The sequence below is a fragment of the Crocodylus porosus genome, unplaced genomic scaffold (genome assembly GCF_001723895.1).
Source record: "Crocodylus porosus isolate Cpor-Errol unplaced genomic scaffold, CroPor_comp1, whole genome shotgun sequence".
Taxonomy (NCBI): domain Eukaryota; kingdom Metazoa; phylum Chordata; order Crocodylia; family Crocodylidae; genus Crocodylus; species Crocodylus porosus.
The window spans coordinates 3,125,513-3,149,387 of NW_017728917.1; the positions used below are offsets into that span (position 1 = coordinate 3,125,513).

Consider the following 23,875-nt stretch of genomic DNA (forward strand, 5'->3'; position numbering starts at 1 on the left):
CATGTTCTGCAGTAGATCCCAACATCACAAGTGTTGATATATGAGTAACAGTTGATAATACAGTGTAATTATAGGGATTATGAGACCCCTGAGACAAAAAGTAAAAATCAAGCTTCCTTTAATCTTGCTGGCACAGAATGAAGTCAGTGATAACCATATTTTGTTTGAAAGAATTATCTGCACTAATTAAAAGATGACGGTGGCAGTTCTGAATCCATCCCTGGCTGTCATTTCAGATGTCACATCAATCTCTTCCATTTAGAAATCACAATCAAAATGTTCTCTCTGGTTCAGGAAGTCAATTTATACTATAAAACCACTCTTACACAGATCATTACTATGGTTTTCCTTTATGCCCTCTGGTAAACCAAGCTTGCAAAGTTTATATCTGGTACTTTCAACAAAATGAAAATGTACCGATAATCTGAATAGTTCTATATGGACACTGTCAGTCACATAAAATCACAGTGTTTTGCAGAGGTGCTCTTCTTTCCCTGCCTTAAAGTGGTCAATGTCCAGATTTTAAAACATTGATGCTCCAAGTTACAGATGGGCATCTTATGGGGTTTTTAGAAGTATCTCTGCAGATAATGTACCTACAAATTAGACTTCCAAATAAGTCAGCACGAAGGAGCTCTGTTTATTAGTAGATACTAGTAGATCCTTACTTCTAACAGGTAAATTACAGGATTCTGGCAATGCTATTTTTTGGAGAAAAAATACCTCATCATTGCTAAAATAATCAGGGTGATAGGACCGTAAAGGCAACAGCCAAATCCTAAATCTACCTTAGGCAAAAAACCAGCATGTTCCTATTCTTTCCTGCCTGAGTTTCTAAAAATGCCAAGGTCGATGGGACCTTCTTTTTGTGGCTTAGTTATAGGATTAAAATGATGGCTAAAGTGCAAAGGTGGACACGGTAAGGACATTTCAGGGATTTCAGCAAAATGCAATCCTGTTCCATCTAAGCTCCTTGGTACCACTTAGGTGATATAGGATCTGGCCCTAAAATGCTATATTTTACAGTATATGAACAGAGGTTAAACTGAAAGAATAACCTTTCCTGTTAAGTCTAAAGAAGACAATAGAATAAATGAAATTCAACAAGTACAAGTGCAAAGTCCTGCACTTAGGCTAGAATAACTGCAAGCACAAAGACAGACTGGGGAACATCCCACTAGTACTAGGCTACAGTACTGAGAGAAGGACCTGGGGATTACAGTGGATCATAAACCAAATATGAGCCTACAGTGTGGTCTTTTAAAAAGTAAAATAAAATAATATAAAATAAACGCAACAGCACACTGGGCTGTATTAACAGGAGTGTCATAAAACAAGGGAAGTGATCCTTTTGCTCTATTCAGCACTGGTTAGGTCTCATGGAGTACTGTGTCCAGTTTTGGGCCCCACAGTCAAAGAAAGATGTGGACAGGTTGGCAAGAGTCCTGTGGAGAGCAAGATAAATTATTAGAGGTCTGGGACACAAGATTTATGAGGAAAGGCTGAAAGAACTAGGGTTATTTAGTTTGAAGAAGAGAAGACACCGGGTGGATTTGATAACAGTCTTCAAATGCCTGGAGGGTGATGATGAAGAGGATGGAGACAGGTATTTCTCTGCGGTTGTAGGAGACAGGACTCGGAGCGATGGCATCCAATTGCATCATAGAATATTTAGGATGGAAATTAGGACGAGGTCTCTGACTACAAGGAAGGTCAGGCCTTGGAACAGGCTGCCTAAACAAGTTGTGGAATCTCCATTCCTAAAAGTTTTCAAGAGCAAGTTAGACAGGCACTTGGCTGGAATAATTTAGTCAGAGATAAGCCTTAAAGCCTGCCTTCAGCAGAGAGCTGGACTAGCTGACCTCAAGAGGTCCTTTCCAGCCCTACTTACTTATGATTCTAATACTAAGAGGCCTACCCAGAAGTTGTTAAAAATATTAGATAACCAACAATAAAGCACAAGCATTTAAGTTCTTAGCATCCTACTGGACTGAAAGGCTCTGATGTGGTATTTCTGATAAAGAAAATTATTATCTAAAGTTTTGATTGCAGGTTCAAAAGAAGAATCCATGCACACTGTTAAATACAACAGTATTCTCCCAAGAAGGCTATAAGACATACGTGCGCCGCTGAAACCTTAATCTTGACTGTGACAGTGACAGAGACAAAATCCTCCAAGCTGTCGAGAAAAACAAGACTATCACCTCTTGTGAGCTAAACTGTATGCAAATGGCATGGAGCCAGGGTAGACAGAGATAGACATTCGGATTTTTTTTTTTTTTTGGCCAAGTGGCAGCCACTTCATTACACCTTTAATTTCAAACGAGATAACTCCTGAAGTTCTCCTGGCAGCCATGAAAAGAGAGCAAGCAGCAAGCAGCTTTAAGTCATTGTTTTTCTCCCCTTCTTTGCTTACAGTGGAAATGTTCCAGTTTTTTCTGAGCCATGGCATGAAGCTAATTAGGGCGCATACCCTTTTCAGAGTCCAAGTGTTATATCTGTATCATTTTCAAGGAAGATTTCGAATTATAAGGAAATCTACTTCTATTTTGTCAAAGAAATGATTTCACTATAGCATCCATGGGTGGAATCTGGAGGTTTTCCAGCTGGCTCTGGAGAGCAGGGGAGGGTGAGCTGCAGACCCCACCTTGGGAGGCGGCTCCAAAACACCTGCCCCACCCTCCAGTAGGGCCTGGAAAACCCCCAGGCCAAACTCCCTCTGCTCCCTTTCCCACCTCCCATTTTGAAAACAGCTCAAGGCCAGCAGGAAGTACAGACAGCACTTACAAAAGATGTTCTGTTTTGAAATGCCTTCATCCAACCCCCTCCTGCAGCGATGGGTCAGATTTTCACTCAATTGGCCTTTTTTTAACCTGTCTGCAGCTGTGCACTTGTGTTTGGTCGTGGCTATAAACTGCTTTCTGTGGCTAGATGGGGCAAAAATTGTCACTTCTGTCTGCATCCATAATTACTGAAAGGTGTTGTGCATACTGGATTACATAATCCCATTTTTATAAATCATTCTAAGCACTGGGAGCTGTTTGTGGGATCATATTGCCCATGCTGTCTTCTTGAGGTCAGTGGAACAAAGCACGTCTAAACAGCCTCAAAGAATTTCAATCCACTTCTTTACTGCAGCTTTTCTTACGCTGAAAGTACTGCTCATGAGTGGCTAAAGGGACTTGCTAAGAACTTCCGATCCCCTTTATTAAACTCTTTAAACACTAAAATTGATGTGAGGAGAAGCCAACAAAATCGCTGTAATGAAATCAATCTTCCCCAAGATTGCATTCTGACACCCATACTCGCATTGAGTACTATGCTGCCTTAAGGCCGGTACCACTGAACTGACAAAAGTGCTACTCTCACTCATGAAGTAAAATATACGTGTGCCAGAATCTGTCCCTTTGTGATTATCAGCCTGCTGCTGCTCTCAATGATACAAATAGAAAAGCTGCCACTGTTCTGGCAACTACTCATAAATGTTGGTATTGTGGTTCACCCGAGTCATTATGACAGGGAGCAGGAGGACTCCATTGTGGCTGATCCTTTTAGATGATGTGACCTTTTGCCAGCTTAGATCACCTGTAGGATTTCTGAGTGGGTCCCATGGTATATCCCCAGTAGGCATGTCTACACATGCATTAATGCGCCATTGTTACTGTGCATTAAGTTTAGCACCTCTAATATGAAGTACTATATAAAGTGCAGTAGCTGGCATTAATGCACAATAGCAATGGCACACAGTCTTTTGGTGATGCTTAATATGCAGGAGACTAATTCGACTGTGCATTAGCTCAGTTTTTGCCATAACATGTGAATGCTAGTCTACTGCGCATTAGGACGTCACAGCAAAAACCGAGGTAGTGAGCTGATGCACAGCAGCATTAGTCTCCCGCATATTAAGCATCACAAAAAGGCTGCGTGCCATTTACCACTGTGCATTAATTACTGTGTTACTGTACATTAAGCCCCTCCCCCAGCCAGGAGGACTCTCTCTTATTCCAACAAAATGATTAGGGAAGCATTGAGCGAAGGGACCCACACAGTTCCCTTACAGAGGCTTTTCTGTGAGTAGCCATCCAGCCACTTCTCTTCTCTGATCCCGACATTCTCTACAGAAATACTAACTCCATGTTATACTGCAACCCCCCTACGGAAATTGATTGGCTGTATACATAAAGTAGAATGCATTACACTTTGAATTTAAGTTCCATTTATATTTCACCTTCACTGGAGAGCGGACAAAATTCTGGCCTGGGTGAAGAAAGAGGGTTTAAGTCCTCAGCACAGAGGGCATGTTGATACATTGCACAAGTGATGGTAAGGAGCTATGTATAAAGGTGGGCCACCTTACTGGGGGGGGGGGCAATTCCACTTCAAATATAATGGATGCAGTTGTTGTACAGGGCAGTTTTTCCCTAATGCTTACTCAGAAGACAGTTATTATGCCCAGCTTTACTTTCAGTTTAGCCCTGTTGTTTGCTGACGTGCATTCCCAGTCATGCATTTAATGCAAGGGTCATGCACACATAATGTTAAGTAACTAAGAATTTTTAATCTGAATTTCAAATGGAGGGCCAAACATTAATTATGAATCTCTACGCCTTATGCAGGAGCTCAGGAAAGGTTGCAACTTATAATTTAGTTTGGGCAACAGAAGGAATTTATGTAACCAAATAAAAGCATAAGCATGTGCTTGGTTTTAAATGAAATGAAATTCTTCCCTCTATTTCCCTTTCATCTGATTTTTTCTTGATTTAAATTAGCTGTGGTGGAATGTCTTTTGAATGCAATTCTTCTGTATTATTTATGTTCTGCATTGTACTTTTTCTTCTTTGTGAAAATGTTCCATTTATATGACTATTCTTCCCTATATTAACACAATGTTACCTAATTAACTCTATTCTCATTAGTAGTTTTCCACACAGTACAATTGATTTATCCCAATTAGCTTTTTTATTTTTACATTGTTATCCTTAGTTTCATTTTTCTTTTTAACACACTTGTATCTTCTCTCCAGGAAATGCAGCACTTTTCACAAAACAAACTCTTTTAGTGATTTACCTTTCTGACAGGAAAGAAGGCCCAGGGACTAGGTAACTGGATTTTCTAATGTGTGTGTTCGTTCAACTCTGGAAAAAGCTCACTAGTAGCATTTTCAGGCACCTGTGGAAATGAAGCCCTGGCTTGATTTGTAGGTGTTAGGCCAGTAAACCACATCATGAACTAAAAAACCACATCCACGTAATGTCACTGGGTTAAAAATAAAAGTCCAAGATAATTCCTAAACAACAAAATGAAAGAGGTGGGAGAAAGGGAGAGAAAGGTTGTGGAGGGTGGGTACAGGCAAGCACCTATGTATGTATGAGAAACATAGAGCAGAGAACAGATGAGGCTCTGAAAAAGGAGGGAGGCAGGGGAAGAAGTAAGAAAAAAGAACAGAAGAGGAAAATGAGAAACAAGTCATTTCACAGTGAGTGGACTTCTATACCATCTAGATTAGAGCCTCACTGCATTTGATGTCTACATCTCAATCTTTCGCCTTCCCAAAATTAAAAAAAAACAAGACCTAAAATTTCACAATGTGCACAGAGTACAACGATTTTAAAGAATGAAGTTTGCAATAAGTTTGCAGCCTATTTAGGTGGCTGTGTGGGCTATGACTCCTCATTATCAGAATATTCAAATCTAATTGTTTTAAACTCATTACAGTTGTGTGTTAGGGACATAATAGTTGCCCAGCTGAACATGAGCTCTTATTTTAATGCCTTATCTAAAAAGTCCGATATGATCCTTGAAGACAAGGGAATGTAAGAGTTGGAATGTGATATTACATTTGTGTATGGCACTAGTGAGGCTGTTATTGGGTATCATGTCTCATTTTTTGTGTCCAGATCACATAAAGGATTTTGAAAAATTAGAGATGATACAGAAAAGAACCATAGGAATGACAACATGTTTAGAAAATATACCTTGCAACTAGAGGCTCAATCTATTCATTTTATCCAAAATAACTTCATCACTACATAGGTAGAAGATACCAAACACTAGAGGGCTCTCCAGCCAGTCAGCATCTCCAGACAAGCAATCTTACCCCTTACCCATTGGCTATACGCATTCCCTGTTCAGCCTTTTCCTGAATTCAGGCCATAAAGGTACAATAAAAAAATCTTTGTGAATCACAGTATAATGTAATGAAGCATTATCTGTGAGTCATATTGTCAAGGCATTCAAACTAGAAATCTAAACAGCTCTCTGCCAAAAATTAAAATAAAAGTAAAAATAAAAGTCAGTATTGTTTATGACTAATGATTGCAATTCTTCATATGTAGATCAGTTTGCCAAAGTAGTTTTCTAAATACGGGAGAAATTCCAAGAGGCAGGTGAATCATTCAGAATAAATTATCAGAGCCCACTCAGCCATTACGGATAATAATTTCCTCTGATCTTCACAGCAACTCTTTGCTCCAGTGGTTTATTTTTCCTGTACTAAGATCCCATTGGTGTTAGTGGGAGAACTATGCACAATGAACAAGTAGAATATTAGGCATGTCTGCATACATGGTTAGGGTCTACCTTAAAGTTACCTTAAAACCCATGCTTGATGACTATTGATGTTTTATATGACCAGAGTTTAGGCTGTGAAACTCTGTTTAACTCTCAGGCATGAAGCAAAATTCCTGATGCTTGCCTCTCAACCAACTTTGGTTAGTACGCTTCAGTGCAGAAAGTACCGGGCAGCAGTTCCACAATTCCCTGTTCCCAAATCCTGCTCCTCTTTCTCTTCCTTCCTTTTTCTACTACTCATAAGAAGAGACAAGTAGTCCACTAATTCCCAGAAGGGCCACGCTTTGCAAATAAGAACAATGTGGACAGTTTTGTATGAACTAAAAGGTATGAGATAGGGAAGTGAGACTCATGCCCCTTAGGCTGCTTAAGGGTGACATGAAGACTGACTCTAAATAGTGATGTAGACACATTTATGTGATCACAATAGAATTGGTTGCAGTACAAATGTAACTAGAATGTAAATATGCATAATTTGTACAACTATCTAAACTGTTCCAGTTTATGAAAGGCCACTGGGCAATTAACACCACATAATACTTTTCATCAACTTGAATTTATTATGTGTGGAACTTTAATAGTTACAAGATTTCTGCTACGTAGTTTTACTGTTTATTTAAAAGCAAATAAGTATTTGTGTAAAACTGTCACAGCATAGGTAAAGCTTGTCCCATGGTAAATCCTGAGTAAATGTAAACACTAGATTTTGAAAGGAGAAAATAGTGAGATAATTACAATATTGAAAGCACACACAATGATTTATTATTATATCTATGTCTGTGACAGAACCTCTTTTAGATTTTAATTAATTCCACTTAGCATTTGAGTGTCCTATATATCTGTGAACATGAGTTTAATTCCTAGTTGCTGTTTATTAGCAAGAGAATTGTGCTTATTACTTAAGCATAGTGTCTATCTGGCACTCAGCCCAGATGGAACTTTTATCTATATTGTATCTGCAAAAAGAGTTGGATTAATTTCAACAAAAGCAGATGTTTTACATTAGAAAGAACTTTGCAAAATTGTACAGCCACAAAATAAGTCTTCAGTACTCAACACACAGGCTGAGACGGAAGCAGCATGCAAAGAAATGGGAAAGCCGACAAAACGTAACCACAGCTGGAACCTAACACAATGAATTTTCTTCTCTCTGATTTTAAAGTCATGATACTTACAGTCCAGTGCAAGTCATTAGTGATTCCGTTGAAGCTAAACGAACATGGAAACGTAGGACTAGAATGGGATTCTAGGGTCATGGCGTCTCTTGCTAGAGATCATCTCAGAAGCAACCATGTTAAATAATCCTTTTCAGGAAGTAAAATGGGGTTCTGCTAATGTGAGGTTAGGAAGAAAAAATCCCTGGATGTAATGTCTTATTTTAGTGTGTGTTTACACGTGGGACAAGAAGGAAGTGTAGTGGTTAGCTGGTCTGTGTTGGAGACTGACAACTCTATAAACTTAAGTCCTCTCTTTAAGTCTTATCCAAAGTCCATCCTTGTCTTCACTTGAACTTCAATGATAAATGGATAAAGCAGTTTTATTCTCAAAACTGACTCCAAGCCCATCCCTCTGCCCATTAATGTGCCTCTGTCTAGACATGAATGGCCACTTCCAAGGATGAATCACAGAAGTTCTGGTCTATATAGGTCAGTCCTACTTTGATTCTTTGGAAATTCGCCAAGCATTTAAAGCTAAGCACACCCTGAAGTACTTGGCTACGCAGGGATAGAATCCTGCCTTGCAAAATGCCACAAAGGAACACATGATTTTTATCCAAAAAAGGGCTAGTTTTATTTAGGATTGAGGATAAAAGCAAAGGATGTAAGGCAGAGAGAGAGAAGGGGGCAAATCATGTTTTCCATTGAAGATATTTCACAATGCAACCTGCTTCACCAAAAGAACAGATCTTAAAGATAAGGAAAGAAGATAAATACATTTGCTTTTAGCCTTATGTCCATTTCCCCTCCCAGTTACATGGAAAGTCCTAAAGATCAACCTCTGAAAGCAGGTTGGCAAGTGGTCTCCCTAAAAGTTGTGCAGCATTTCCTTCAGACCAAATATAAATAATTTCAGCACTGGCCTTACACATATGCCTTAACTACATCACCCTTCTTAATGCGTTGGATCTTTATAGACTGGATTTACATCATCTTGGTTTCTTAAAAAAAGTTCATTACCATCTTTTCCATGCAACTGAAAATCTAAAATTCCTTTCTCTGGAATAAAACCTTTCCTAAAATAATGCAGTGTTTTCCTTTATTTTTTTCTGCCTGTACTTTTAATCATGTATCTGTAAGTATTTTTACTGGGATTTCATATTTTAGTTAACTGATTAATGCATCTATGTGTGTGTACTACCGCCATCTCATAGATAGCATCAGAGCTGCTCAACTATGCATCATATAAGAGCTAATGAAGATCCACATTTTCATCTAGCTCTAATTATAAGGAAAAAGACATCCGACTACTAGCCTATCGTGAATTTTCATATCGCCATGGAATGAAGCAATCAAGTCAACAATTAAGTCCTAGATGGTCAAATATTTTGTACAATATTATTTATTACATTTTAATTTAATATTATTCCCTTTCTTTGTTCAATACCTAATCTTCTATTTACTTATGTGACCGTTCATGTGCACGTACTCTGAAAGAATCAATAGCAGAAAAGTGCAGTTCTATATGAACTATAAAAATGACATCATGGCCATCCATAGTTTTTGGCTTCATGATTTCTATATCAACCAACGCCTGTTAACAAATAGCAGATATAATAAGCTAAAATAATACTTCCCTCCCCACTTCACTAAGAAAAAATTATAACTGATTTCCAATGCTCAAATCTCAAACTAAGATTGGTAATGGTAATGGCAACAGGACTGTATCGTCTAAAAAATTAATACTTTCTCTTAAAGTGGACAAAATGAATGCATATTTAAATCAGGGCCTTTAAATTAGAGGATCTTTTAACATACTTGCTTACATCATTTCTTTTTAAATTATTACCAGAATTCTAGCTGAATACCTGCCATCACATCCGTAAAGACAAAAGGTTCTGTATGTAAAATTAAAAGGACAATGAAAACATAGATTAAATTGTTCTAAACCATATAGACCAGATGCATTTATTGCTGAATACTCAGAAATCATACAGGAAGAGTAATTAATTGCCCAGGATTCACAGCCAACTCTTAGAAGGTTTGTAGATGGGCAATGTATTCCCAATTTTAAGAGCAAAACACCGTATGGGATTTTCAAAGATCAGTTTTGTCTTCCCTCTGTTCTTATTGGCATCGATGTTCACAGTTAAGGCCATATTGAGTGCCTTTGAAAACCCCTTGCTAAACCAAAACAAAATTCTCCTGCAGGGCAAGTATCACAGGCTTGAGCTTGCACAGAAATCCTATCGTCTTGTTGTTCCTTCTCGTTTTGAAGGGGCTGGATTCTTTTCAGCACCTTGCAATTTCCAACCTTTTTAGCCAACCTTTTTAGCAGTCTACCCTTTTGGAAATAAGTCTATTCAGTGACACATTAGTTTAAAATTAAAGATCTATGTCTTCACTCTGGTGATTCAGCTTTCCCAGGCTCTGATAATGATAACATTTAGGTCTTTTTAAGGCTTCTTTTAGCATTGTAATGGATGGGTTTCATTGGAAAAACAACTTCAGATGCCACATTGTGAAATCATACTTTTCTTTGTGGCTGTACATTCTTATAATTGGTGATAGCTCAAAAATAAAAGCATACAGTAACATCAGTTTCCTGTGCCGTTACGTCTCAAAATAAGTTCTGTACCCAATAACACACCTTTGTAGAAGAAATAAAGGCATCAAATAACCTTTATGTGGAGGATTCTTTACCTTACCAAAATGAATATGTTTATATTACAAACTGTATGATTATATCTTCTTAAATGTGATCCATTACCCTAATAAAATTGTAAGAGAACTGTGAAGTCAAATTCCACTACAAATCCCATAATGCTAACAGGTCTTCTATTAATGTTTTTGTCTTACCTACATTTGCATTCTGGAAATGACAAACCCTATAGAGTGCAGTTTGTTTCTACCCATTGTAACATCCTTGGTTCTGTGCTATTATGCCCACATTTCCAAATAGTGAGCACCATTGAAGGGAAAGGCTGATACTTTCAAAGGATTAAGGAGGGGTGTGCCCTACTTCCACTAAATTTAAACAGGAATTTAAATCATCCCTTAGACACCTTTAAAAATAACAGTCTCACTGTTTGCCAGGAGATGTAATAAAGTGTCATTGAAGCACAGATCTGAAATGTATTTGAATTGAAATTGACATTAACATCCCCACGTATTTTTCAGCATCAAACCTCTTTCCAGAAGCGGGGGAAGGTTCTCGCTTTGGTGCGCTGGTGAAGATTGAAAATACAAAGAAGTCTGCATAATACCAACTACTGAGAAGGCAAAGTCTCGGCTGATAGGAACTTTGCTTTGAATTGTTACTTCCTATTGAATCCCTAAGAGATGGTTTTAAAACAGAGTTTCACAAATCACACATCTAATCTTGAATCTTATAAAAAAAATCTATCAGAGTCAAAGGACTTAGGATGAAGCCCTAGACTGGACAATGAGTACCATACTTATGTTGACCCGACTTTACTTTCCTTTATACCGACAATGATTTCCATGATTACCAAAACATTAGATTGCCGTGCCCTGTATATTCATTATTTATTCATATTTTGTACCCTGCGGTACTACATTTTTCCTTGGACACAATGATGGCTTCTATTAAAATTTGCTATATTGATAGATAACGGAAAAAAGACTTTTTTAGTTTCCATTATTTCCTGCATTAGTAGATTTTAGTTATGAAGAGTATGTGCCATATGGCATTTAAATTAGTAAGACATTCTGACCCAGAAATGTACCTCAACCGCACTTAACCTTCATGTGGAGGACTCTTTCTTTTCTTACATGGTATATTTATGCAGGACTTTGCTCCTACTTTAAACTATATGTTGCTGCACTACAGTAACCTTTTCATCTTGAAATACTGTAAAATAGTACAATGGATGAAAACTGGTCGAGTTTGGGGGGTGGGGAATTGCTGGGGAAAAAGAACAATATTTTTTGATTGCTGATAGAAATATAATTCCTGCATAGTTCTGAAATAGTCAGGGAACGGCATTACTCTGTCAATCCCTTGTCTGCTGCAAGGTAATGCTATCCATTTTGAAAGCTCAAGGTCCAAACACTTTAGCTACCCCAATGTAAGCCCTCAAAAGACACGGTACTGCATATTCTTGTTCCTAAGACTAGTTTTATACATATGTCCTGCAAGAAACAGCTTAGTTCTCCTCATTTTTGAGATCCAGTCTCCTGGGTTGACTGGATTTCCCTGATGTGCCTCATTTTCTCACCAAGCCGACCTGAAACAGGAGGAAATTCACCAAGTTCCTCACCTTACTAATAAGACCCACAGACGCAGCAATTCAGGAAGCAATTTGTTCCCCTCTTTCTGCCCATTTGGAGTCATTAAAAAACACGAGACATGCCCTTCCTCAAATCCTGTGTGCAAAAGACATCATTGTTATTGATGTTTCCATTTACTTAGGGCCTCATCTTCCTTTCAGGAGAACAAACGGAAAGCTTTCCATGTACTGTCATGGGAGCTGGAGGATTGTAGGACTCTGTACTGGTCATTTGAAAGCTTGTGGGTTTTTTTAAAAAGCCCCAAGTGACAATACCATTTTGAACCGTACCCTTGTTAAGTGCAGATATGGTCGATTTTGCTTCTTATTAACCCACGCTAAAGGAATTGAAATGTGCCCAATCTGACCCCCAGTTTCCACTTAATGAACACAACTATGACCCTCTGAAAGTACAACTTATTCAAAGTTTTAGCTGATTATGAGGGAAAATGTTCAATTGCCAGGCTGGCCATGATGAAGTTTCATTTCTATAGAATATTACCATTCCAACTATAAAAGCCTGAGTTCATCATCCTCCTTGGTTTTTCAGAAAGCCATTTATTTTAGCTTCCGTTACCAGTGGCAGTTTAAATTTCAGTGACATCTGAAAAATTGCTCACAGAAGGGAAAAAAAACAAAACTAAAATAGATGAAAAAGTGTAAGTCATTTTTTTTCCTACTGACATTTGATTTATTTTACTCATACTTTGTTACTGGGAGCTCAGTACAAGTAACAATTTGATTGCCCACCGCATCATGTAAATGCTCCATCGTCTCTAAAAAGTTTATCAAGCATTCTGAAGTATGGCAAGGCTAGTGACTGAACACATGGAGCCGAGAAAATATCCAGCCTTGAGAATATACGCTGAAAACAGGAGTGCTGGTTACAACAGCATTAGATATTTTAAAGGTCTGTGTTTGTTTTCCCCAAAATTGCTATGAGAGGAGAAAAAAAACCCAAAATCGGTTATCGGAAGAGCAGAGAAGATAGGAAATGTGTACTCCTGGTGTGGAATTTAAGAGCAGTTAATCTGACTGGGTTCTGCAGAAATTGGTCTGCAGGCTTTAGGAACCGATTTGCAGAACCTTGTCGTGTTACATTTAGGATATGTTAAGGACACTTAAAATGCAAGCATCCAAGTAGTAAAATATGTGCTAAGTATGCTTTAGAGTAGCAAAGCTAGCCCTTTTTGCAGGAGGAGCATCTCCAGATCATATTAAGTAACATACGTTCTGCTACCGTCCAACAGCTGCACAGCGGAAATACGAGCACTCTGCAATCCCAGGGCTGGACCCCACAACCCAGTGCTTGTCGGTCCCAACCTTGGGATCGCACCAGAGTCTCAACCAACTCTGGTCCTGGGGTATCAGCAGGATCTTTCAGCAGAGCCGGCACTCTCTCCCAGGCTCGGCTCCCTGTGCCCCCTTCCACCAGCAGCAGAGATCAACTTCCCAGAGGCCCATGTGAAGCATGCAGATGGTAGTAAGCGTTACCGTGTGACTGCTCAGAACCAGTTCTAACTTTTGGTAATGCCTACTTTGATCTTAGTAAAACATGTGCTAAGTGGCCTGTGTGACAAGAGCCTCACTTATACTAGAGCCCTCTTTATGCCCTTCTCCCATTGTAAATGAGCTCTACATTCATGCCTACTTTAAGGCTTTTTTAAACTGCCAGAGTACACTAACCTGAATGCAGGAAGAATGAGAGACAGACACCAGAACTGTGTTAAAAATAGAGGCCTCGCCTCTACATAAAGCTCAACATAATACATTCAGAAGGAAAGAGGAAAGGGGTGAGAAGGACAGAAATGAAGTCTCTCCTCCAGGGTTACTATAACAATATTAGGTAAAAAGACAAAGGAAAAGAGAGAGGGAGCATATGGAACGTAGCCTCTCGTCTCCAGAGCTCCCGACCCCTTAAACCTGCATCCCTGGTTGGCAAGGATAGCAGTTATGTCTGCACAAAGATCTAGAGCTTTGTAAATGTGTCTCAGTGCATATGAAAATCAATCCTCTATGATTTATGACAGAGTGAGAAACAGCTTTATGACTGTCTTTTCAGCATCCCGAGTACTTATTTAAAAGCAAACACCTCCCTCTTCCTTAACATTAACTCCAGGTGACTGACATGCAGGCTTCTGCAGGTCTTTAAAGAGAAAAAGAAACATTGGGCTAAGGAACAACTAATGCACTAAGCATTGTTCTGCTGCAATTCATTAGTGCTCCCAGGGCATCTACATCTGATGCTATGTCACCGTCACAACGTGCTACGATGACATAGCGTCTGGGCAAAACCTGTGACGCCGCAGCGACGTTGCAGTAGTGATGCTCTCCCTGTTATAGCGCGTTGCTACGGCAATGGTAGTACCTAAAAATAAGTGTGCATGGCACGCACGGTGCAGCACCAGTTGTTACTATAACTGCAAAAGGAAGTACTAAAAGACGGCGTGGTAACATGTAGACGTGCCCCTGGAGTAGCACCGTGACAAATTAATGAACAGATGAGGGACAAATGTGTCTCATACCACAGACTGCTTTAGGACATGGCTTAGTATCGTGTGTTTTTATAAATAAGTTATTTACCCAACTAGCTCATGTAAATGTTTAACAGAGTTCATTATAAATACTGACCTGCAGTCCGAATGTCAAATGAAAGACCAACTGTGTTTTGCCAAAGCACTGACCTCTGTTCCAGAAAGATCTCATAATTGCAGTGATAATTCCAGAAGTCTGCACCGGTTTTTCATTCCTCTGTGACCTTTCGATCTCACTCCATCTCCTACAGAAGAGATGTCAACATTACAAACACACCCTCCCTGCTCTTTTTTCCAGTAAGAAGGTCAAAGCTTAAATGGCCCTTGGAACTGGAAAGACTCTCTCAACCTGTAAAGGCGGTCCTCGCCGATCAGGATAAAAGCACATCAGGGTGATAGGAGCAGAAACTGTCTGGTTGCTAACCTATCAGCCTGGCAGTTCTGGAAGAAAAACAGAAGAGGATTTATTTGAGCTTTTTACATAATAGAAGACAAACATTGAGACTGAGGTACAAAAATCAGTTAGTTTGAACTGCTGATATTTATTACTTGTACCTCTTTGTGGCAAAAGTCGGCAGTATGACTTCAGGATGATTGGATCAGGCACAAATGTAGAAGCAACAAAATCCTGAAACCTATTTCATTTTACTTACTTACGTGGCAGTTATCCAGCCATGTAAATGCCATTTTTGGCAGTTACGTGTGACTTCAGAATCTATTTTACCCTCTGGTGCCATTCAGGTGTGTAAAGTTTAAAAAAAAAAAAAAAAAAAGATTTAGCCTTAAATCTTTCCTACATCTTTTTGCAAGGCTTTGTATTATAGAGGTTGTATAGCTATCTACTGTATTGTAGATACTACCTAGGATCCTGTTCTTCCCCACTTTTCAAGTACAAAAATTTTCTTTACAGCAAACTGAATATTTGTTTTCCTACAATATGCCAGCTACAATTATTGAGACAGGATGCTGGGCTAAGAAAAGAGTATTGCAAGGTGCAGTGCACACACGCACACACACAAAGATGATCAGAAAATGGAGTCCTTCCCAGAGAAGTTCTTGGCTTATTTATCAAAAAAAAAAAAAAGACAAAATAAATTAGCCAAACAGAACACAGGTTTTATTTTCGGTTTTCAGGGAAAACTTTTGATATTCTGTTTTCTGATCAAAAGGATAAAAGTAAAAAAAATTAACATTTTTTAATGTAAATGTTTATCCAGCGCTAATGTAAATATATGCAAACAGAGAGCAGAGGCCACCCAAATACAGCTATGACTCTCCCTTCTCAAAGGAATCCAGTTCATTTGTTTGGAATTTAATTCCTATTGCACGTGTGCACTGAATTTTCTTCATGTCAGTTTTCCCACATACTTAAAGGTTTTCAGGATCAGGTTTGAAATAAATATCGCCTCCCCTTAGGTCCAAATAAATAAACCAGCGAGGTGCCTATTAGAACTTCCTAAAGCTCTGAGGGTGCCTAATTTTCCCTTATATCAGTGGGAATTTGCTGGGTCAAGGTCTTAATGAACGATTTCATTTACTATTCATTATTTTTAAATCTGATCAAGTACTGGACTACAGAATATTTATTCAAATTTTGTTTTTCACGCTGGTACATGTACGAAGAAAATTCTAAACTTTTTTCATCACGCTTTTCTTCAATGAATAATGCTCAACTCTTGTACTGAAACCATTTTAAAAGGTAAAAATTGTAATCAAAGATACAATTGGCACTCTCATTTATTTTAAATAACCGTAAGCTATAACTTGCCAAGTTAATTTACCTACATTATTTACTACAAAAATGAAATTATATTAGCATATCAAATTAGCGTATTTGTCACTTACGTAGCATTTCTTAGTTGGCTAAATCACCCAATCAGGGGACAGATTACAAACCATGCGACTTCCAGAGCTAGCCACAGCTATGATACATTTTGAAATTTGCTTTCAGGGATTACTGAAGCACAAGTAATGCTTCAACCGTGAGGTATTTTTGGGAAGGATTATGAAGAAACTCAGAATGAAATTCACCTACAAATTGCAATGAATATTCTCAGAAAAGTCATTATACTGCCGATTCTAGCCAGTATGCCCCCTTATAGAAATGTTACCACCTTGTTTATTACTTCTATTAAATATTCCTATTGTTGCTTCTTTGCACCTTTTAAAGAACCAGTGCAACACCTGCAGCCTTTTGCGATTTTGGAATCACAACCTTTACAATCATTCCCATGGCAGCCACAATTATTTGTCAAGTTTCAGAGACAGCTGAATGGCAATTTTATAACATTCAGTGTTTCACACTGCTAACAGGCATGAGCAAATGCTGCATAAAGTCGTTAATCTGACCCCCTTGGAGAGTGTTGTGATAAAAATTTATGGATACGTTACCTACACTATTCAACACAATATAATGTTATTCCTCATAATGTAATTCATAGAAATTATTTCCCAGAGTGATTTACAGAGTTATATAATACAGTGATAAAGTTAAAATAATAGCAAAGGGACAGAGAAATCAGGAGATATAACCACTGAAGAAGAAATATGTTTTCAAATATGATTTGCAAATAGATGGTGAATCAATGAGGCAGAGAGATTGAAGAAGGATACGTCTAGGGGAAAAGATGGCTAAGGAATAAAAAGTGGGGTATTTGACAAGGTTTGTATGCTCAGTTAAACTGCTATTTCTATGTGCCTGTCTGCAATTATTTATCTGTAAATGATTCAGAATTGGATCCAAACATTGCTCAGGAAGCCTAACCGTACTAGAATTTCTGCTTCTTCTAGTTACTGTGGAAATCCAGTCTTGTGGTGGTCATAGAAGGAAATGCCAGCCAATGCAGAAGTGAGTTGTGTCAGTGGAAGTGTCTGAGGATGATGTAGGGTAGACCTGAAAAGCCTTGTTCAAAAAGCAGCTTGCACACACACAGGTTAGATAGCAGTTTTCCCTTTGTCATGCCAGTGATTCTCAACAAGGGTGCCATGGCACCATGGGGTACCTTGACATCCTTTCAAGGGTGTCATGGAGTGCTATGCATTGTTAGCTGTGCAAACATGAGTCACAAAATAAACCCAAACATTTCAAACAGGAATCAATTGTTTGAAAAACATTCTAAACTGTCGTGGGCCGAGTGTTTTGCAACAGAAAAAGTGCTCTGTTGTTTTTCCACAGTCAAAAAACAAGTGAAAACAACGAGCTGGCATTTTCTGAGGGGTGCCTCGAATCCAACAGGGTGCTTCAAGTCTGAGAAGGAGTGCCTTGAGCTCAAAAATATTTAGAACCACGGTGTTATGCAAATATAAGTATTAGGAGCTACTTTTGTGTACAGGACTGCACTGTTAAATTGCATTTAGATGTTACTTATATTTGCAATATCCCTTAAAGGCCATGAGAAGCTTAAGATGGAATATATCCATCACATACTAAGCAGAGGAAGATAGACAATAATGTGCACAAATATTACCAGGAAACAGAGACTTAATAGTAGGGATAAAGAGAGTTATATAGATAAAGGGATTAATCTCAATGATTCATGTGTGCTTTACAGAATAGCTTCACTGGTGTTGTTGAAAAGAATGACACCAGATACAGAACATGCATTTAAGCCCTATTTGAATTCCATGGGTGGTATATTGAATGTTACTGGAATGACGCAGAACAAGGGTACATAGCTTTATGTTGTGCTACCTGCAGTTAAATATTAAAAATACATTCATTGTCAGCATTGCATTTATTGTTGGACAGTACTGTACTAGGAACAGTTATGCTACTTCCATGCTGTAAAATACTTTCTGATAGGCCCTCATTAGAGTAACTTAAATATCTACTCTCATTTGAGTAACTTAAACATCCACTTTACAAACACATAGTTGAAAATAGTTTCCTAATCTGCTGCTCTTGCAATCTGTGTGACAAGATGCTCCCCAGTCAGGGACACTAAAGAGTCAAATCCTGATACTCCTGAAGTTAATGGCACAATGACTGCTGATTTTACCCCTCATGTGTTATACAGCTGCAAGCTGATGATAATGTTCAGTACAGGTTAGCTTGAACCAACCTTCCAGATGCGTAAATTGTATAATGGGCTGCCAAGCCTGCAACAGCCCTGCATTTAGGGGTAATTTTAGGGGTAATCAAAATCCATGTTTGATGCAAAATGACAGCACCCCCACAGCCATAGCCACAGCCACTAAATCATCTGTATGTTCTTCATGGACCTTGTTGTCCAAAGGGGTTAGAGGGTAAAAGCAGAGCTAAAGTGTGGCCATTATCTTCCTCCCAAGTAAATAATCTTAGCCTTAGCTCTGCTGCCTTTAAAGTACCATCCAGTCCAGATGAAGCAGTACAGATAATGAGTAACCTGGTAATTGGAAAGGTCAGAAGCAGACTACTTTACCTCAAAATAAGTGGGGAGCAGAAAGACAATCATGTTCTAGGTAGTTTAGGACCGCCTAAAATAAATGAATGTGTATGTGCATTCCAGCCTTAATTGAAATGCAATTCAGTAATAAGGAAACTGCATCTGCGGTGTAACATCAGTGATTCAAGAGAGTTTTAACCAGGATATTGTCTTTTAGGCTAGGGACAGGCATTCAAAAAACCTGAGCCTGAACCAATTCAATTTTTGCAGGTTAGTCTAACCTGCCTAGGTTGAACCGATTTGCAAGTACAGACATTCCCTCTGGACTGAAGAAATGTAGGCACATGCCTGCAATAGCTCAGGCTAGAAGTTGGGGGGTGCTTGACCAGTCCTCCCTTCCCTTCCATAATGCTGAGCTGAGAAGGAGCGAGGTTGGCCAGGCCCCAGAAGGGGGCTCTGATTAGGGAGGACCCAGGCCTGCATAGTCCCAGGGATTTCCCCAGTCACTGCTCAAGGGGCGAGAGTGTTGCCAGCCCCCAGCCCCTGGCTAGCAGCCTGAGGCAAAGGGTGTGTGTGCAGTGTATGCATCTCTTGATAATACTAAGCTTTTCAATCTTCCTCTCCCTTTTCTTCATACTTTCTGAAAACCTGGCAGGTGAGGGAGCCAGCACAAAGCTGGTAACGCAGAGTTTAGCAGCCCATCAAGAAAACAGAAGCCTCTCTCATTAGTTCAAGATCTTAAACAGCTTTTTTCAAGGAAGGAATGGAGGGACATTGCCAGTTGACCTGTTGATTAGCTCCAAAAAGCCTTGAGAAGATACTGTCCTGTCTGGCTTTGTCCTGTCCCAGTGAAATTGGAGACACACACACACAGATACCTCTCAGTATTAGCTATCATACTACATGCCAGCTAAGGTCTGTGGGACTGGGGTCCATAATGTAGGAGATGGGAGGGAGCGGGGATTCATGTTTAAGCAATGAGAGGGGGCAGGGGGCAGGGAGGTAGGGCAGGGGGAAGCTGCTGTCTTCTGGATGCAGTCTCCACCTCCTTCACAGCCAGCCAGAGCTCTGGGTAGAGAGGAGAGGGATGGGAGCAGACAGACCAGCCCAGGCCTGAAAAGCAGGCTGGGATGCTGGGGGACTCTGATTTAACTTAAACCAGGAAGGGGTCTGGGACAGAAGTTCCATAAAACACTTTGACCCAAATCACTTAAATATGATGCTACAGTCACTCAGGTTTATCTTAACCCAGTTTCAGCCATTTTGAAACTAGTTTATGTGCACTGAACTTATGTTCTGTTATAGGTTTAAACCAGTCTCTGATCACTTAATCCTGGGTTATGTGCAGTGTCTGTCCCTAGCCTTAGGAAGGGACAGCTCCCACATTTACCCTTATATCATGGCATGCAAGGAGCAAGCAGCAGTAAAAAGTCATACTGTGGTAATCTACAGGAATCTGGGGTAGAGTTGTCCCAGAAAAAAAGAAGACTAATATTACACTGTTTTAAGTTACACCACTGCAACAGTTGTGTATCTGCTTCAAGCCTGGACTAGACATATATAAGATGTAAACAGTCTATTACCAACTCCCCTGCCACCTAGGACAATACAATGTGATAGTGTTCACTGATTTCCATGGGTACTTGCTCCAATCATCTTTTCACTTCAGATGCTGCTGTAACTGACATTGCGGTTCACATGACAGTCCTATTTTGAATCTTCCAGATAATACTTCTTCCTATTTATCAGTCAAAGTACGTTTACAGACAGCAGTTGGTCAATACTGGGCACATCTACATGTTCACTGTAGTTACTGCATATTAAGTTTACTACTTGTATAATCAAGTACTAAATCAATGAGCACTAACTGGTGTTACTGCGCAGTAGCACTGGTGCATATCTTTTTTGTTATGCTACCACACAGTAGCATAATAATAATGTGCAGTAGCATATTAGCACTGTTTGTGTTGTGACACGCTACTGCACAGTATTATTAGCCTGTTGCACAGTTTGTGTCTCATGTTGATGCACCCACTGTCTTTAACTCCTCACCAATGGCACTGAGAATACATGGCAGCAACTGAACCCACGTGGAAGCCTTTAGATTGGCATTCATAGAAAGACTTGAAGTGAGCCTCTTTCACTTCTGATAGTATCAGTCTTCCAGGACATAATTTTACTTCAAATAATATTAGACTGTCTCAATGTGTTACACAATAATTTTCCCATGCACTGAGCTGAAAATATGCCATGCATTTAATACTGACATCAGAAAGTTTGTGAATAATATTTTACAATAAAGATATCCTATTTAAATCTTATAAATGGGATTGGCAGGAAAGAATAAACCAAGAGAGAAAGACACTTTTTCTCTTTTAGCTGATCATGCTAAAGCTGTAATTGAGCAATTCTTAGTTCACTAATACCCTGGGTGCGTGAGCAATCATAAAAGATGAGTCAACATTAAAATCTTTTATGTGAGAGATTCTGGTCTTTTCAATTACCATTGTTTCCAGGGCTAAGGGCAGAAATTACACATAAACTAGTATAAGTGATCAGAAACCAGTTCAAATCTGTAACACAGTAGAAATTCAGTGCACATAAACCACTTTAAAAATGGGTAAAACTGGTTTAAGATAAACCTGGATGGATGTAGTATTAGACTTAACTGAAGACTTCAAAGTCTCTGGGCTAAAGTTAGAGGGGAGAGCAATAAGGGTTATGTCATAGCGGGTATGTGCTATCAATCACCAGACCAGGAGGATGAGGTAGATGAGGCTTTCTTCAGACAAGTAGTCGAAGTTTCCAGATCACAAGCCCTGGTTTTCATCGGGGACTTCAATTATCCTGACATTTGTTAGGAGGGCAATACAGCAGTGCACAGGCATTCTATGAAGTTTTTGGAGAGTGATGGAGACAACTTCCTAGTACAAGTGCTGGAGAAACCAACAAGGAGCCATGCTCTTCTCAACCTGCTGCTCACGTACAGGGAAAAATTGAAGGGAGATGTGGAAGTGACTGGCAACTTGGGCAGCAGTGACCATGAGGTGATCAAGTTCAGGATCCTGACAAAAGGAAGAAAGGAGAGCAGTTGAGTATAGACCCTGGACTTCAAGAAAGCAGACTTTGACTCCCACAGGGAACTGATAAGCAGGATTCCCTGGGAGGCCAGCAGCACGATACCTAGAGTCCTGATGGCCCCGGCTGAACTTTTAGTATTAGGCTCCCCTTCACTAGAGATAATAATAACAAATTTTAAATGACTATTTTCAGGCCCCCTTTCTGTCCAGGCCCTGGGCTGGCCACCCAGTTTGCCCATGCCTGTGTTCAGCCCTGGAGGCCAGTCTGAGGTAGAAAGGAGTCCAGGACAGCTGGCTGTATTTTAAAGAAACCTTACTGAGGGTGCATAAACAGATCATCCCAACATGTAGGAAGAATAGCAAATATGCCAGGTGACCAATTCGGCTTAGTACAGAACTCTTTGGTGAGCTCAAACACAAAAAGGAAGCTTACAAGAAGAGGAAGCTTGGCCAGATGACTAGGAAGAAGTGTAAGAATATTGCTGGGGCATGCAGGGTTGAAATCAGGAAGGCCAAAGTGCAACTGGAGTTGCAAGGGATGTGAAGGGTAATGAGAAGGGTTTCTACAAGCCAGCTAAGGGAATATGGGTTGCATGAATGGATTGTAAGGTGGATAGAAAGCTGGCTGGATTGCAGGACTCAATGGGTAGTGATCAATGGCTTGACATCTACGTGGTAGCTAGTATCAGGTGGAGTGGCTCAGGGGTTGCTCCTGGGGCCGATTTTGTTCAATATCTTCATTAATGATCTGGAAGACGGGATGGATTATACCCTATGCAAGTTTATGTATGACACCAAGGTGGAGGGTGTAGTAGATACACTGGTGGGTAGAGCTAGGATTCAGAGTGACCTAGACAAACTGGAGGATTGGGTCAAAAGAAATCTCATGAGGTTCAACAAGGGCAAGTGCAAAGCCTTGCACTTAGGACAGAAGAATCTCATGCATCAGTACAGGCTGTGGACCGACTGGCTAAACAGCAGCCCTGTAGAAAAGGACCTGGGGGCTTACAGTAGACAATAAGCTGGATATGAGTCAACAATATGCCCTTGTTGCCAAGAAGGTTAACAGCATACTGTTCTGCATTGGTAGGAGTGTTGTCAGCAATTATTCCCCTCTATTCAGAACTGGTGAAGCCATATCTGGAGTACTGTGTCCAGTTTTGGACTCAACACTATAGAAAAGATGTGGACAAGTTGGAGAGAGTCCAGTGAAGGGCAATGAAAATGGTTTGGGGGATGGGGCACACGATTTATGAGAAGAGGCTGAGAGCACTGGATTTAGTTTGGAGCACAGAAGACTGAGAGGGGATTAACAGCAGCTGAAGGGTGATTCCAAAGGGTTCTCAGTGATGGCACATGACAAAACAAGGGACAATGATCTCAAGTTGCAGGAAGGGAAGTTTAGGTTGGATATTAGGAAAAACTCTCTAACTAGAAGAGTAGTGAAGTACGGAAATGGGTAACCTAGAGAGATGGTGGAATCTCCATCCCTGGAGGTTTTTAAGGCCCGGCTTGACAATGCCCTGGTTGGAATGATCTGGTTGGTGATGGTCCTTCTTTGAGCAGGAGGTTGGACTAGATGTGACCTCCTGAGGTCCCCTTCCAAATCTAGTTTTATATGATTCTATGATGTATGTTAAATCAGTTTATTCAACTTCTGTCCCAGGATCCCCTCCAGATTCAAGCTAAGTCACAATCCCCCACATTCTTTGCACTTCCCCTGTAAATCTCCCTTCACAGGCAAGGTGGGCTAGCTTTGGCCCAAGCTGTCTGCTTCAGCCTGGCAGGGAGATGCGCTCTAACACCCCCAAGCTTCTGGCCTGTGCCACTGCAGGCAGGTGGCTGCATTTCCTGAATCAAAAGTGAATGTCTGGTGAT

The 23,875-nt window shown here is 39.9% G+C and overlaps 1 long non-coding RNA gene across 1 annotated transcript; it reads left to right on the forward strand.

Moving 5' to 3' along the window:
• Positions 1–1,590: 1,590 nt before the first annotated feature.
• LOC109311445 lies at positions 1,591–23,420 on the forward strand. The gene is made up of 3 exons (XR_002101500.1): positions 1,591–1,606; positions 14,481–14,482; positions 23,336–23,420. It is a non-coding gene; the product is annotated as an uncharacterized LOC109311445 (long non-coding RNA).
• Positions 23,421–23,875: the final 455 nt, after the last annotated feature.